This window comes from Schistocerca serialis, chromosome 4, assembly GCF_023864345.2.
Source record: "Schistocerca serialis cubense isolate TAMUIC-IGC-003099 chromosome 4, iqSchSeri2.2, whole genome shotgun sequence".
NCBI lineage: Eukaryota > Metazoa > Arthropoda > Insecta > Orthoptera > Acrididae > Schistocerca > Schistocerca serialis.
In genome coordinates, this window is record NC_064641.1 from 619,069,102 (window position 1) to 619,079,944 (window position 10,843).

The following is a 10,843-nucleotide window of genomic DNA, read 5'->3' on the forward strand; positions in this document are numbered from 1 at the left end:
AACTTTATGTGTCTTTAAATGCTGTTGCTATAGTAGAATTGTTCACCTCGACGGATTGCCTTTCCCTTCTTAAAGTAAATTGTAACGTTAACTTCGTCCACAAGCCCTGGCGGACCCAGCGGTAACGACCGGTCGCCGTGTCATCCTCAGACCACAGGCGCCACTGGATGCGCATATGGAGGGGCATGTGGTCAGCACACCGCTCTAACCGCCGTACGTCAGTTTCCGAAACCGGAGCCGCTAGTTCTCAATCAAATAGCTCCTCAGTTTACATCACAAGGCCTGAGCGCACCCCGCTGGCCAACAGCGCCCGGCAGACCGGATGGTCACCCATCCAAGTGCCAGCCCAGCCCGACAGCACTTAACTTCGGTGATCTAACGGGAACCGGTGTTACCATTGCGGCAAGGCCGTTGGCTTCCATTTTTAAGGCTCTGATGTAATTGCTTTAACTTCTAAATATTCTGCCTGAAAACCTATATGTGAGTGACATTGTACTTAAATTTTTAGATAGTTCCATTACCTGTTCAAATAGTTGCGTATATACTTGGTGTGCTGAATAAAGTTTTAATGTGATTTCCGTTCTAACTACCATATTGTTTGATTTCTGTTTTTAATTTAAACTCACTATTCTTTGCTTGATCTTAATCTGTCATTGTATCTTTTCTATAGATGTACGAAAGTTGGTCAGATCTGTCATGCTTGGATGTACCATCTCTTATCTTAATAACTGTGACTGGTTAAGAAGATTGTGCAAGAGTTATATTTTACTTATTTACTGTTTAGGAGAAGTTTTATTGAGATATATTTATTTATTTATTTTAATTTGTTGCTGGTACTTGTTCCTTGGGTTGGTAAGAATTGAAAGTTAGACAAGTCAGTCTGCAGTTGAAATTTAAAAAGCTTTATTTTCATTTTTTTATGTTCAAAGATATTAGGTGAATATTCTATTCTATTTGTGCTTTCGTGTAAGTCATAATTCAAAGCATAAATGATGCAAGAATTGTGGAGCCACCCTTCCATGTGATTCTTTTCCTATGCCAACCTCGATCTTGTAGTTTCAGTCTACTTTATTGCTGTTCGAATTTCTAAACGCGTTATGCAGTTTTCTGAGAAGATCATTTATTTATTTATTTACTAATTTAACGTGGCAATATTACTGCTATCAAGCACTCTCTTACATCTGACCAGGCATTATACATGTTTACATTACTTGTATTTCAGTAATATGTTATACAACATATAGAAATTAAAATGTACAGTAATACAGACAAAAAGCAACAAACGCACACAGTTTGTAATTGCACATGATAATATATTGTAATTATTAATAAATAGGAGCTACGATAAGTTTGGTGGTTGGAATGCTATTAGCTGTGGGCATGAGACGAAGCGGTGGAGGAGGAAGGAAAAGAGTAAAGTGATAACACTCGTTTAAAGAACATAATGGAAGAGAAACTGGTGCGTCTCATAGGGGAAGGAAAAGAGAAAGGTGCATAACTGGGAAAGGTGGAACATTAGCTTTACCATTCGAGAGAGAGGGACAGTTGGCTTTTTACATTAATTTTTGGAGAAGTGTTAGGAGGGTGACTGGAAGAAGTACATTAACCTCTTCTTAAGAGCAGCAAGGCGTTTAATTGTATGCAGAGCGCAGGGCAGCTTGTTTCAGAATAAGAGAGCAGCGACAGTGAATGAGTTTGCGAATGTTTTTGTTCTGAGAATGGGCACAGATAGTGTACTAGATAAGTAGTACCATGTGTTTCGATTGTGATGGCATGAAAGGTATTTGATTTCTGACCCGAGATAGTGAGATGCTTGCTTATACTGAGGAGCCGGTGACGTAGATATAGCGGGTGGTAGTGATGCGGCATGTTTGGCCGCAACCACGCTAATTGGACATGTGAAGCCCTGACGTGGTGGTATCGGCGGATGTTACGTGCCATGTCGAATTACATTTCAACAGTGGAGGTTCGGTAGAACGAGCGTTTGTTCGAGTTTACATTCCACATCCAGTGGCAATTTGTTCTGAAACATTTTATGACATAGAAGTAAGCGGAAGTTCTCCGGTACATTCTGACAATACTATTTGCTTAGCCGATATGCTCATCCAGAGCTATATCTTAGTTTTTCACTGTTTCTGGTATGGTAATGGAATACAGTCTAGCTGAAATGTATACCAGTTCTTTGCGGCGAACCTAACTTATTAATTTCTAATGCGATACTAAGATTACTTGTGACTTTATTAATTTAGTTTTTGTCCACGTTTTCCGCCCGTGTTACCGATGAAGGCAGGTCATCGTTCATCTGGGTTATCGACGTATCATTTGGAACAAGTTAAAGATCTCCATGTTGTTATACCTCGTCCTGTACTCGTTTCTTACTGGGGAGAGAATAAAGAACTCTGGTTATGCCTCAGACACAGGACAACTTCAGTAAAGATAACACATATAATATAATTATTCGTATTCTACTTAAATACAAATTAGAGATACACAACTACTGACCAAAATATTCGATTCGTAATGTCTGATTCGGAGTGTGACTGAATATCTCCTCTCAGAATGAACGCAGTACGTTGTTCTTAATGGAGGATCACAATCGCTAGTGAAAATGGCGAGAGGCAAGCGAAAATAGCGTGAGGGTTACTGCAATATTGTACAAAATATTTTTTTGGAGCAAAATGTAGTCTTTCCGCTTGCATTTCCTGGTAGACTAGTTGCATATTTCGAATATGGAAACAGCGACGGACACAACTTATTTCTCGTTAGAGGCTTCAAGAACAGAAAGTCAATCCCCAAGCTGCAGAAACACGTATCCGAGAATTTGGCAGTCTACGCATGAGATAATTTGAATCTCGGCATAATAACATACCAGTACCTAAATAACTGTTACGAGCAAAGTAGAAAATAGTGACAAAAAATGACTTTTTAACATCCGTTAAAATTCAAATTTACCTCCTCAAAAAATATTAGTAGGACAGCCCACAACATCCGAATGGGATAGTGAAAAGCACTTGGATGTCAGTTATGCATGGATACATCAGCATGCATTGTACCATAAACATACAACAGTTTCCTTAAATAAACCGAAAATCTAAAATATTCATCATTTTGGGGCTTTGCTCTTTTAACTATGCTGTTACCTACTCTAAACTATATTCTTTGGACTTTAGTAAACTTACAGTACTTACGTTACTACACAACATGTTATGGAAATCACATTTATCAAAGTCAAGTGGTTCAAATGGCTCTAAGCTTTACGGGACTTAACATCTGAGGTCATCAGTCCCCTAGACGTAGAACTACTTAAACCTAACTAACCAAAGGACATCACACACATCAATGCCCGAGGCAGGATTCGAACCTGCGACCGTAGCAGCAGTGCGGTTCTGGACTGAAGGACCTAGAACCGCTCGGCCGCAGCGGCCGGCCTCACATTTAGCACTTAAACTATTTTGGAAGCTGCAGTAGTACTACAGGAAATCACCACGGCTTAGAAATCTGTGATCCAGAGGCACCTCAGCAATCAACAGCCATTAACAAAGTCTTATAGCATCGAGCCACATTCAGAACGGGCATAGTAACGAAAAGAAATGATCGTATGGCATTGTTGGCCGGTAGGTACCGTCCGGCGATGTTCGGCAACCGGGTGCAAGTCTTTTGCAGGTCACACCAAAGTGGGCGATTTGCGCGTCGCTGATGTTGAGATGGTTATAAGTACAACACAACACCCAGTCCACGGGCGGAGAAAATCTCCAACCCGACCTAGAATCAACGCTGGCCACTCAGCTAAGCAGGCAGACAACGGCCATAGAATTTGCGATGTACTGACAGAGTTTTCCTAAATAACATCCACAGATAGACCTTTTGTTTGCGGACGGAGCGCAGAAGCTGAGCCTATGTCGAATACACAATTTCCGAAAACACATTTTTGCCTAAAACCAAAATTTCGTTCATAGATAAAGTTTAATTTTTATAAGACAGTGATATTATGAGACTTCACTATATCTTTCTTAATTTTACTCTACCAAAGACTAACTATGCTTTCATCTATCAGTGGTGTCCTCTCTGCCTACCTCTGTGAGAACAAAACAAGATAAGTTACTCTGACAAAGAGATTGATATCGTAAAAATACGGCAGTCATTCAAAGCAGTGAAAAAATTCTGTCCTAACTATACCAGGAATTTAATCCTGCCCTGAAACGAGATTTTTCGAAGGTTGTAGCGAAGAATTCATTCTGGTGAGTAATGCAAGAGTGGTCCTATAACTTCTACGTCCAACCGTTACGAATCCAATGGATACTTTTAGCGAGGCAATAAATCTGAAAGCCTCGCTCTCGTAGTCTTTGCCGCGAGTAAATAAAACCACTGACCAATTTTTGTAGAGTGCCACAGTTAAGGTCTCGCTGCAGCAATTGTAATTTCGAAAAAAATATTGTTTGTTGTTACGGAGAACAATCATGGCGGGTACTGGCGTCCTATGTACTTTTAAGCGGTTACCAGCTCTTTTTCATCATTCTCGCTTCCTCTCCATTCTGTTAGCCTCTTCTCTTCTGGTTTTTCTCTCTTTTTTTCTTTTTTTATGGAACGTCACTTGTCGTCGAGCTTAGCAAGAGTTATTTCAGAGACTAATTAGTCTGAAACCTTTCATTTATTCATTATGTAGCTTTAACCTTGACAAAATTACATTTTCCTCCTTTAATTAAATTTACTTTGCATAAGATTTAATTAATGCAGGATCTACAGAATACATTGCTTTTTAATGAGGGTTACTGTAACCAAATGCTCGTACGGCCGTGGTTGCAAGTAAGTACACGGAAGAAAGATGCTATGTTACGACTCTTTTAAAATAAGGTAAAATTGTTTTTCTTTGCTGATATTCTAATCTGAGTGGCTGTATACTTTCATGCTCAGTACACATTCTGGAGTAATTATGACGAATATAGCACGAGAGGTGTTGAAATTGTACTATTCTTCCATTGCTCATCTGTGACTCTAGCAACTCTCCTACGTGTTGGAAATGGGAGAAATGAAATGACGTTTCGACACTGCAACCAAGTTTCTCCAGCTTCTAAAAGCTTACGGTTCAGTAATTTCCTAATAGTTTATTAAATTTCAGTTGTTAAATCCTTCACGTTAGGGTAGATTGAAAGCATTTTGAAAGATTGGATAAACAACAAACATTCTGTGGGTATTAGTAGCATGAAAGGTCTTAACCGCCAAAACCGTGCTTCCATTTGAGGCGTAGTAGTGACAGCATTTGACTCATATCTGGAACTGCCACGCTTCGAATTCTCGTCTGGCCCTCCACTTTAATGTTTTGAGTGATTAAAACAAATATATAATAGTAATTACAGTTAGTTTGGTACCGTTTCTTTTACTTCTAGATTTCTGACACCCCGTACATTATGCAAAATATTTAAGGAAAATAATGTTGTGACAGTTATACGGTGTTATGTGGCAGCAAACCTGAGAATGATGTTTGCAACAGATACACCGGAAATCCTGGAATGTCAGAGATTATAATTACGTTGGCAGTTCTTGAATCTGATTGGTATTCAGTAACATTAACTGGAGTTCTGCATGCCGCTTAACCGATGTATAACCTGATTTGATAAACAACTGAAAGTAAATTTCTGGGTGGTAATTAATGGGCTCCTTCGTCCAATTATTTCTTAATCCAGCACATGAAAACAAAATATGAGTTAACTATTTAATAAAGTAGAGGTTATTTACTGCCACATCGGCTTTTGCTTTCTGTCTGCAGATATTCGGCCGACGTTTGTTTAACGATTTTCCTGACCTTTTGCCAGCACGAGTGGATGTCATTGTCAGAGGTTCACCATCCATTACTGGTGGCAGACTGGAGTGCCGCGTGCGCTGCTGCGAACAGCTTCATTAGTATACAATGTATAGTCGTATCAACAGTAAACGACTAGTGTTAGGTACCATTGTGCTAAACTTGCGAATACATGATTGTTGCACAGTGTTCTTAATGTTATTTATATGATGCACACGTCAAATTTGTGTTAGTGACAGACAAAATGCCTTACAGATGTTGTGTGACTGGTTGTAGAAGAAATTGTCCGACAGGGGCGAAGGTACATTTTTTTTTTTTTTTTTCGTTTCCAAAGGAAAAACAACTGTTAGCAAACGGCCTGCCTGAAGGAAAAATTTAACTATCATCAAAACCACAAAGGTATGGTTATAAGAGGTGTGTGAGAAAAGTAATGATACTAATTTTTTATTGTTTTCAAACAATAATATTATCCATTCAAAGTAGTTCCCTTCGGTAGCTTCGACACCGTCGATGCCGTTGGAACAGAAAGGGCCTTTAACATATCGGACACATTCTTTTGAATGTTCTTTAGAGTCCCAAAACGACATTTTGGGAAAGGAAAAAGTCACAAGGCCTCAGATCAGGCGGATAGGGTGGGGGGGGGGGGGGGGGTTGGAGAGCTATGAAACTAACCACAGGCATGCCTTGCCTTCTGCTGAGGTCTGTGGCTGTGGGCTGTGACATGGGGCTTTGTCGTGATGAAGCAGCCAGTCTACAATGTACGGTCTCTCTCGATTCATCCCTTTTCGTGGGCGTTTTTTCAAGTACACCTTTGTAAAACTCTTGCTTGGCAGTTTCTTCTGAAGGAACAAATTCATCATGCGCGGTGTCACTACTGTCAAAAGAAATCAAATCAGCATTGTTCTGATCTTTGATTTGCTAATACGAGCTTTCTTCGATCGACGAGCTGTCTCAGTGTGCCATACCTCACTTTGCCGCTTCTTCTCAGGATCTTACTCAAAAACTCAGGATTCAGCACCTGTCATCTCACTACAGGTCATTGGAAATCCTGTCAAGAGGTTTTATGGCACCATTTTGGCACAAACATTTCGCATGTGCAAAACTTTATTCAAAATTTGATGTACGGTGGGAGTGATTAAATTTCACAGATCATCCATCATCCTTATTGTTAAATATCGGTCTGATCCCACAAGAGTATGCATAAGTTAGACGTTATGGTCTGTTTTTGAAGTTGAAGGTCTCCCTCAGCTTCCAAAACCGATTTGTGCCTGCAAAATACTTGTGCTAATGTTCCCCGTTGGCCTGTTTCAACTTTTCAAAGGTCATTCTCGGATTCCCCAAGTTTAATACAAAACTTGATGTCATAACGTTGCTCTAAATTCCGCAGCTGCATTTTCGTGACACACTACCAAAACGCAACTTCACTTATTGCACTCTCAAAAACCATGTGATGGCGTTACGAAGCTGAAACTCGAACTGAGCATCCGGAAGGAATGAACACACCGATATACACAAAAAGAACAACACAGTGTTGCTAGATAGCTCGCAGTGATGTCAGTCTCATTACTTCATACTACAGTATGTAGTTATTACCGTGAAGCATAACCTTAAATTTATTCATAGATTCGTACTTACTGGTTGCTGTTCTCGTGGTATTGTATTGCTATTACCATCGTAATTAATACAGCTTAAAATATGGAAATGGAAGTGAGCGTTTGGCGTCATTGGCCGGGAGGCCCCGTGCAGGGCAGGTCCGGCCGCCTTGGTGCAGGTCTTATTACATTCGACTCCACATTGGGCGACATACGCTCCGGATGGGGATCAAATGATGATGAAGACAACACAACACACAGTCTCTGTGCGGAGCCCCCGACCCAGCCGGGAATCGAACCCGGGCCCGTAGCACGGCAATCCGTCACGCTGACCAAGCAGCTATCTGGGCGCACAGCTTAAAATCTGTAACATGACGTTAGAACTGAATAAAGTGTATTAAGCGTGCCCACACCTACAAGTAAACTGTGTATGAGGATTCAGTCCCTATGGGTGCGCAATTTTGATTTTCCACGAAAGTTTCACTGTGTTGACGTTGAATTCAAAGGTGTTACAGGACACGAAACGCCAAATTGTTGTTTGGTTTTATGTGTGCCTGAGAATTTTTGTTTCAACGAGTTATTATTTTATGTTCAATTTTACTTGCTTGCTTGGGCAACTTGTTTAAAGAGATTGTTTTCTTATTGGCTTAGAGCGATATATATGCGTGAATTATTACTATGTCAACTGACCTATCTGTAGAAATTGTACGACACGTTACGATCAGCATATGCTCGAATAGTGGTTCAGCAGACTTAACGACAAGGTTCTCGAATCACAATTGAAAGGAAGGCAGAGATAGTAAAGATTTTAGTCTCGTCACCAAGTGATTAGTTGGTCTTAGTTGGCTGTATAAGAGTAATAACCCTATTTTTGAATAATTCGACTTGGAAAAGAATAGTAGCGAAATGTGACTTGTCAGACATCAAGATCGTTAAAAAAACTTAACTAATAGTCCATAAATGTCTACCACAAATCATTGCAGTATGTAATGTTCAGCGTTTACAAACATTAAAGTTTTAAAATGAAACTATTTTAGGCTAGTCCCCCACTAATGTTAGCTCATCACTATTACGATTATGTTAATCGGGCCTGCGTAGCTGTCATGTAGATTATTGATTGGACTGTAGACAGATTTTAGTAAAACAGTGACGTATGTTACTAGAAAAGTTATATTTAGCGAGAAACAAAGCGTTTCTAGAAGTGCCTACCAGTAGAAACTCCTCTATGGTGGAAAGACTTTTATGACTGCTTTTGAGTGGTGGGCTGCTCAGCGCTGAGGCCTTCTTAAGCTGGTAGCATTGACCGGAGTTAAGCCTGAAGGCGGATATTGTATGTACAGAACATTAACGGTATTGCAGGTTGGGCAGGTGAGGAAATCGGCCTCGACGCAAAACGCACTGTGTGAGACCGACCACTTAATTAAATTCGCTGACACTCAGGTTCGCGCTATAGACAAGACATATCACGCCCAGTTGTTCAAAGAAGAGTTAGAAATTCATAAACATGACAACAGTTTCAACAATAAAGACAAAAGCTTCAAGGTGAATGGATCCTGGATTCCCGTGCTGCAGCGAACGACTGTTGCAGATACCAATTGGAGAATCACAGTGGTAATGACCAGTGAAAAGTCTTCATATGATGGAGCAGTTGTCATTCAGATCCAAGCATATTCTCCGGCCAAGCGATCAATTCCTGTCCACCACCAGCAATGAAAGGTGAATCTTTGACAATGGCAACCATTCATGCTGACCTAAACAACAGTTGATCAAAGATCCTGAGACATAATCAAACAGGAAACAGGTCAACAATAACAGTTTTGTAGTTCATCTATCCTTTACATAAGCACAAAAACCTTTATCACTAAATCAGGAGTGGAAATGGTAAACGTATTAAGCACCATCTCGTCACAACACGCGTTTTCAATGCTATTATGTTCTCAGCACACTGTTGCACGTCCCTAGACTTGATCCAGGTGCTAAACCATGGAATAGGTCTTTCAAACACGCGTTAGTTGATGACGCGTGGTCGTTGTCAAAAAACAGTGTTTCCTCCTGGAGTTCCAAAATTTAAAAGATATGGGACGTGGTCTTCGTTGATTACAGCTCTATTACTGAAAAGCTGATGTGTTATTGTATTTGTATTGTCACAGTTAAAACGTAGTGCCTCAGCATTAATGGGACTTGCAAAAAAAATCTTTCTTTTTGCTATTTTGTGGAAAACTGACGTTTTTGAGCCCGTGACTGTGTCCAAAATACAAGTTCACTTTTGTAAAGGAGAAAACAGCAACCAACCACCGTTAATAATGCTGTTTATTTGCACAAACAGTACCGTTACTGGTTTCGAACCGGTATGTTCATCTTCAGACGCCGGCCGTTGCGTAGTGGCCGAGCGGTTTTGGGCGCTTCAGTCTGGAACAGCGAGATCGCTACGGTCGCAGGTTCGAAACCTGCCTCGGACATGGATGTGTGTGATGTCCTTGGGTTAGTTAGGTTAAAGTCGTTCTAAGTCTAGGGGAGTGATGACCTCAGATGTTAAGTCCCATAGTACTCAGAGCCATTTGAACCATCTTCAGACGGATGTTCACGCTGAAAGCGATCCGCCAGAAAATTTCATATGTTTGTAGCACGTAGTTGAGTCGTTCCTGTTTATGGTTAATCTTATCATGAACATATTATCTTATATAGCGTTCTGATCAGATCACGTCGATTTTTGACTTCCAACGGACTTGAAAATAAATTTAAGTTGTGAAATCTTAAACAAACTTAGGTCTTCTACTTCGCAATCCGCGTGCTATCCTGATCCGTTTAGATACTATGAAACGTCCCCCTAGAAAAATTAATGAATTACAGTGCTGGAAAACCCCTTACGTTATTGGATTTTCCAACAGCTGAGCAAAACTGAACGTACTCAGACATTTCTCTCTTTACTTATTCTGATCGTCACTAAACTGACACAATATTTTTAGCGCAACGCAATCTGACTTTCAATAATCCCTACAAAAGAATGGCCCTGACTAACAATAACCTATACCTTTCATGAATTACTTATCTCGCAAAAATCTTCGTTACTCGAACTACTGCAATACAGCGAGCGCCAATACTGCCAGACAAATAAAAGATTCTAACTACTGAAGTCACTGAAACTTCCTGGCAGATTAAAACTGTGTGCCCGACCGAGACTCGAACTCGGGACCTTTGCCTTTTGCGGGCAAGTGCTCTACCAACTGAGCTACCGAAGCACGACTGAAGTCACTAACTACTGATAGGCATAGTTAGCAAATGAAAGATTTTGATAGAGAGCAAACGACGTATTCACCTTAATGGTGTTCAAAAGTCATAATACACTCCTGGAAATTGAAACAAGAACACCGTGAATTCATTGTCCCAGGAAGAGGAAACTTTATTGACACATTCCTGGGGTCAGATACATCACATGATCACACTGACAGAACCA

General features: G+C 40.4%; 1 non-coding gene and 1 pseudogene across 1 annotated transcript; both read right to left on the minus strand.

The window, feature by feature from the left end:
• Positions 1-298: 298 nt before the first annotated feature.
• LOC126476427 (5S ribosomal RNA) lies at positions 299-416 on the minus strand (annotated as a pseudogene).
• A 10,138-nt stretch (positions 417-10,554) lies between these two features.
• On the minus strand, positions 10,555-10,629 carry Trnal-caa (transfer RNA leucine (anticodon CAA)). Its single transcript has one exon. It is a non-coding gene; the product is annotated as a tRNA-Leu (tRNA).
• Between the last annotated feature and the right edge of the window lie 214 nt (positions 10,630-10,843).